A 6,438-nucleotide genomic window follows, 5' to 3' on the forward strand; every position below is an offset into this window, starting at 1 on the left:
AACATGTCGTCATTTTTTAAACCCTAGAAAATTAAGACCCCTTTATAACCATTATATTATTTTAAGAAAAGAAGAAGTTGTTTTCTCGTGGTTTTCATCATCCTTATTTCCTAAACAAACATTCAAATTCAAATTCAGAAACAAACAAAATTTTAAGAGCTGATATATTATGTATGTATAAACTTCAATTAAATTGTGAAAACGTTATCCTTACAAGTTATATAACAAAATAAGGAAATCCATTAGTGAAATGTGCGGATAATAATATTTATAAACTTAATTCTAAAAATCAAATGGTTATTAACGGAACTTAAACGATTAGTTTTGAAAGTTTAAGTTTCGATTGATAACTATTTGTTTTTAATTTTAGTTTTAATTTATTTTTAATGAAACATAAAATATTGTCGGCATCTATAAGTTTATTTATTTTCTTATTCACGTTCAATCAATATTTTAAAAAATTAAATTAGATATTTCTTCGAAAAATTAAAAATCACGATAAGAAAAATAGAAGAAGACACATAAATTTCATAAACAAAATTCAAAATGAAGTCTTTAACTAGACATTAGTAATTAAAGTGTAATGTGGTGATTTTTTCTCAAAATCTTAAATGGTCGTTTTATGTACAAATGTAGATTTTTTTAGCAACATATATTTACAAGTGTGACAAATATATTAAAATAAAACGAATTGATAAAAGAATTTTGGTAAAAAAATTTCTTGAAAAAAAAGTGAAAGCTATTTAATTTAATATATATATTTTTTTTTCTTTAAAATAATTTAATATATTATACTAAACCAAAATAAAAATCCTGCATCTTTTCATTCTTCCGTCCATTATCCCAAACATTCTCTCTCAAATCTCAATTCATTTAAATTTTTCTCTCTCTCGCTCTTTCCCCTAAAATAGTCTCCTCTCAAATCCTTAGTTATTTTTGGTAAACCCTATTCTCGGTTGATTGAGACCTAAGCATCGAAAGACCAACTCAATGATTAAATTATCCTTGAGCAAGAGGAATTTCGTAGCAGTAGCTGAAAGAGAAATCGTCCATGTCAACACGCAAAAGAACATTGAATCGCCCCAGTCTACAAAGTCTTCCAAATCATAAGGTAGCTTTGTTGTTTTTTCCCTTCGAGACATAGGTTTTTCTTCTAAAATCTTGCTTTGATTTTTATTTGGTTATTGAAAAAATTAGATTCAAGGTAAGAAAGATGTTCGAAACTTACCCTTCTTACTAGGCTCAAGTTGCAATCAATCAAAGTTTTAACTCACTTGGGTACGCTGTAGGTCAAGGTATATAAAACCCACTCTTTAATTTAATTCTTACGAAATTATAGAGTGATTGACAGGGAAGATTATAACTGGTGTTGTATTCCTTGAAGAAGATTAATTAAAGTTCCTCTTCCAAATGGATGTAAAATGTGTAATTCTTCATTTTTTTTCTCCTTTTAATTTGAGAAGCTTGTATGTGTATGCCTTGGTTTTACCTGCAATTGATAAAGAGAGGAGAAGAGAATATTAAAAACATTTTTCTTTCACTTTTCGTTCATCTGACTTGAATGAGAATGAAGAGTATTTTGTCTAAGTTGGTAAAGCATAAAACCTATAATAAATTTAAGGTGTATGTGGCTTTCTCTTCACTCAACATATGAAAGACATGCATTGGATGTGAGTGATAAAATAAACTAATACATTCGGATTGAAATAGGTTGAGGGTTGAAACTTTGCATGTTGAAATTTGTCTAGGTAAATTACTAACATATACTGATTGAATTTATTCATATTTTTATTCTATCTTTCAGGTATACTATAGGATGAAGTCTTTTAATACATTAATCTTGCTCATATTTATAAAATTGAAGGTACCGTTAGTTAGTGATATTCTTTTAAGTACCAATTTAGTTTTGAGATCTATTTACTTATGCTTTTATAACTCCACTACTTTAATATAGTAGATATTAGGGTTGGCAACGGAGCCAGGGCGGGGCAGGGGGCGTTCCCCATCCCCGGCCCCATGGGGCCTCATTCCCCGTTTCCTCGTGGGGGATTCTTCGTGGCAGACTTCAACGGAGGGGAGGGATCAGCGAGAGGGGAGAGATGAGCGAGAGCGAGAAGGAGGGATGAGCGAGAGCGAGAGGAGACTGGAGGAGGGGATAAAATATATATAAAAATTTGGGGTCGGGGATTAATCGGGGTCGGGTCGGGGCGGGGATATTGTCCCCATCCCCATCCGTCCCCGGTCAAACTGGGGAATCCCCCACCCGTCGGATTTTTTGCCAACCCTAGTAGATATGCTAATCTTTGCAAAGCTATGTTTAGTGATAATTCTATTAGGAGGTGTTTGATAAATGAGTATGAGTTGTTGGGTTGGGTGGTATTTATTACCCATGTTTGTTAAGCCCATAAAGCAAATTTATGGGTTATTAAAACCCATTTTTTATCCATTCAACTCTTTTTTTTTATCCCTCAAAACTAACCTTAAAAATCAATATATTTTCATTTCTTTCTCTCTTCCTCATTTTTTCTGTTTGGATCCAGATTTTTTTTTTGGTCAAACCTATGGGTTATTAAAACCCATTTTTTACCCACTCAAAACTCCCATTTTTTATCCCTCAAAACTAACCCTAAAAATCAATAATATTTTCATTTCTTTCTCTCTTCCCTTATCTTTACCGTTTGGATCCAGATCTAATTATTATTATTATTGTTTTTTTATTTTTATTTTTTTATCGTCAAACTTTGGATTCTATTTTCATTTCTTTCACTCTTCCCTCATCTTTTCCGTTTGGATCCTCAAATATACTATCCATATTATATAAAATATAAATTGTATGATACGTGAAATAATAAAGTTAAGTTAGCAAGATTCAATCTATATACATAAAATACAATTAGTAATTGGGATAATTACCTTCAATATATATACATACATTCATATATATTACATATAATATACAATATACCAATTAATTGAGCAACAATATGAAAATATTTTTGTTGGTATGTTTTATCGAATTGAAGAGAATTAGAATTATTACAGTTTTTGAAAAGAGTATATGAAAAATAATATATTATGTTCTACAAATTGAGAAAAAAAATTGAGATTGTCCAGTTTATGTCATAAATGATTTGAGAAAATACGTGTATATTTGAAAATTAATCAACAATAACAAAGCATAAAACTAAAAAAATAAAAGAATGAAATAAAAAAACAAACAGAAAAAAATAGAACTAATCTCATTCACAAAAAAACTGCATCAAATTCTCCAACTCAACTCAACTCTGCACAACAAACACAGACAATAATTACCAACTCAACTCAACTCTGCAAACAAACACAGACAATTTAACTCTTCAGATAATTTAACTCTTCAGATAATAATTACCAACTCAACTCAACTCTTTACTTTTATCACATACCAAACACACCCTTAATGTTTTTACCTCGACTTGATTGGGACATTACCCTCTTTAGATTTTTAATATAGCATTTGGTTCTTGGTTGTTAATAGGGAGAAGAAGCCAATATGCTATTGATGACTACATATCAAGATCAAGTTTGCAGAGATCTCTTAATTGACAAGTTTTAAATTTGGAAACACTTGCAGATTTAAGTGGTTTATTTTCGTTTTCAAGTTTTCTTTAAGTAAACCTTAAAGATATGGTTTCCCTTGGTATAAATATGTTTAATACTTAGAATCTTATCTTTTCCTATAAACAAATTTATTGATCTTTATCATTATTTATTTTCAGGATCATGAAGATCTCCAAGAAAGGATGGATCCAAGTCCATGAACTCAACCAAACATCTTTCATATAATTTAGTATCTCCATTTGTAGTTGTAAAGCAATGTAATGTCTCAACAACTTAAATACTAATATTTTGTTTATGGTGTATATTTTAGATGACATTAGATATCTTATTTGAACTTTCTTCTATTTAAATGTTTTTTGTATTTAAACTTTATGTATTACGGATAAAATTTGGAGATAATTTTTTTAGCATATATTTTGCATTACTAAACAATTATATCATTTAATTTAATTTTGTGTAAAACAAGTACTGGAATACATTAGCAATAATGTTAAAAAATTGATTCATAACAATATAACTGTTGCAAATTATTTGAAAATTTTGTTGTAGTTGGAGCTTTTAACCGATTTAATAGACCATAGTAAATGTTGCTATAAATTGAAACATTTGTTACTATAAAGCTAAAAAAGTGTTGCTATAGACTAAGATACTGTTGTTACAAACCAACAAAAGTGTTACTATAGATTGAACCATTTGTTACGTTGCTATGAACCAAAAAAATGTTACTAAAAATTAAAATGTTTGTTGCTACAAACTAAAAAAGTGATACTATAGATGAGGATATAGTAGCGATTTGCATTGCTGCAATTGAACTCTCAACACTGCTTTCGTCACCGGTTGTGAGATGGACTACTATAAATATTGTAGTATTTATAAATTATTGCTATAGACTAAATAGGCCGCTGCAATGAGTTTTGCTTATCTTGTAGTGGTTCAATTAATTAAAGCAACCTGTGCTCCAAGGCATCACACTAACTGGGTGGATCCATTTACATTGTTTTGGCCTTGAAATAAAATATAATTATGAGGAAATATTTTTATCGTTGTCATGTTTGATAACGATTTGATTTTTATTTTCTAGTTTTTTTTTTTTTTAAATTAAGCTTGTCTACATATATTCTATCTTTAAATTTGTTTTGTTATCTATTTTTTTTTATCATTGTTTTAAAAAAATTAAGATTCTGTTTGATAACCATTTCGTTTTTAGTTTTTGTTTTTTGAAAATGAGTCTATTTTCTCTCAATTTCTTATAATAATTTACATATTTTTTAAATACAATGATTGATTTTTTAGCCAAATTTCATAGATAAAAACAAGTTTTTAAAAGCTACTTTTTTTAATTTTTAAAATTTGACTTGATTTTTTAAACTATTGGTCAAAATAGATAATAAAGAAGAAATTTGGAGGTGAAAGTAGTATCTAAAGATTTAATTTTCAAAAACAAAAAAATCAAATGGTTAATAAATGGGGCAAACGGGGTCTAACTAAAAAAAAGTAATTTTTAAAAAGTAGTTTTTTTTTTTGGAATTTAGCTAAAAACTCAACTCAGTGTAAGAAATTGAGAGCAAATAAGTTTAATTTTAAAAACTTAAAAAAAAAAAAAACAAATGATTATCACGTGAAACCTAAATAATTAAGAGCACAGTTTCTATTTATTATATAGATTAGAAAATATTACAGTTTTATGGTCAAGTTTTGAATTTTGTTTTTATTTGGTCACTAAGCTTAAAGTTTTATAAATTTATCCTTCATTTTTCACTAATATCCAATTTCATTATTTCATGTTAATGTCTATTTCTTAATGTTAAAACAATTACATTAATAATAATATTTTTATTTTTTACTAATTTTCTATCCTTATTAAAATTTTTGTTTTCTTTAAATTTAATTAATTTAAAAATAGCATCCAAGATCAAAAGTGAGTGTTAGTAAAATTTAGGACAAAAATAACCATTAAAATTTATTTATTAAATGGAAATATAATATTTTAAAATCCATACACCACACGTAAAAACTAAACTCGAAATTTATATATATATATAACATTTTAAAAATACGTGGATGAAATAAAAATGAAAATCTAGATATAAGAGAAAAAAAAAAGTGTTTTTAACAATAATTTATTTCAAAAATCAAAATTACTTTCTTAAAAAACAAGGTTCAACTTAATTTTAAAAAATCAAAGAGTTAATAAAGAAATTATTTTAAATGATAAAATTATTAAAAATATTTACGAATATTACAAAATATATAAATACAAATAGTAGAATTATTGTGGTCTATCACAGATAGATAGCAAAATTTCACTATACCATATAAATATTTTGATTTATTTTGGTAATAAACTGGAGCGTAATTATCTCAATTTAATTTGGACTGTACATATGGTATTTAAATAAACCAATGACGTGTACGTCTTATCTGGCACAAGGAGCGCCATTGTCCGAGCATGCTTGTCCCGATGCCACGTGTTGTTTCATGCACAGAGAAAAAGACAACGGCAATGAACAGTTACAAAACGGTGCGTTTTAGCCCTTTCGTTCTCGAAAGTCTCGCCGTCTATTCATTAATTGCCCACCATACCCTGGACTACATGCTGTCGCTGAGGTGGCAGACAAGTCATCTTCAAGTCTACTCAGATATATATAGATATATATTTTTTAATTCAATCGAATGGTTCGATTCGGTGTATTATATGATGGCATTGGCAATGTTTTTGTTTTTTTTTTTTTTTTTTTTGTGGGCTAAAATATGATAAAGAATAAAGAATGAAAGTGTCAAGTTGTTGGTCACAATCTCTTGTTTCCTGTGGCTTGAATGGTTACTGCTTCAATGGTGGTT

At 28.0% G+C, this 6,438-nt stretch overlaps 1 long non-coding RNA gene across 1 annotated transcript; it reads left to right on the forward strand.

Annotated features, from left to right (window-relative positions):
- The first annotated feature begins 831 nt into the window (after positions 1–831).
- LOC120089026 lies at positions 832–3,983 on the forward strand. The gene is made up of 3 exons (XR_005485074.1): positions 832–1,111; positions 1,805–1,864; positions 3,756–3,983. It is a non-coding gene; the product is annotated as an uncharacterized LOC120089026 (long non-coding RNA).
- The last annotated feature ends 2,455 nt before the right edge of the window (positions 3,984–6,438 follow it).

Source organism: Benincasa hispida, chromosome 10 (genome assembly GCF_009727055.1).
Source record: "Benincasa hispida cultivar B227 chromosome 10, ASM972705v1, whole genome shotgun sequence".
NCBI classification, from domain to species: domain Eukaryota; kingdom Viridiplantae; phylum Streptophyta; class Magnoliopsida; order Cucurbitales; family Cucurbitaceae; genus Benincasa; species Benincasa hispida.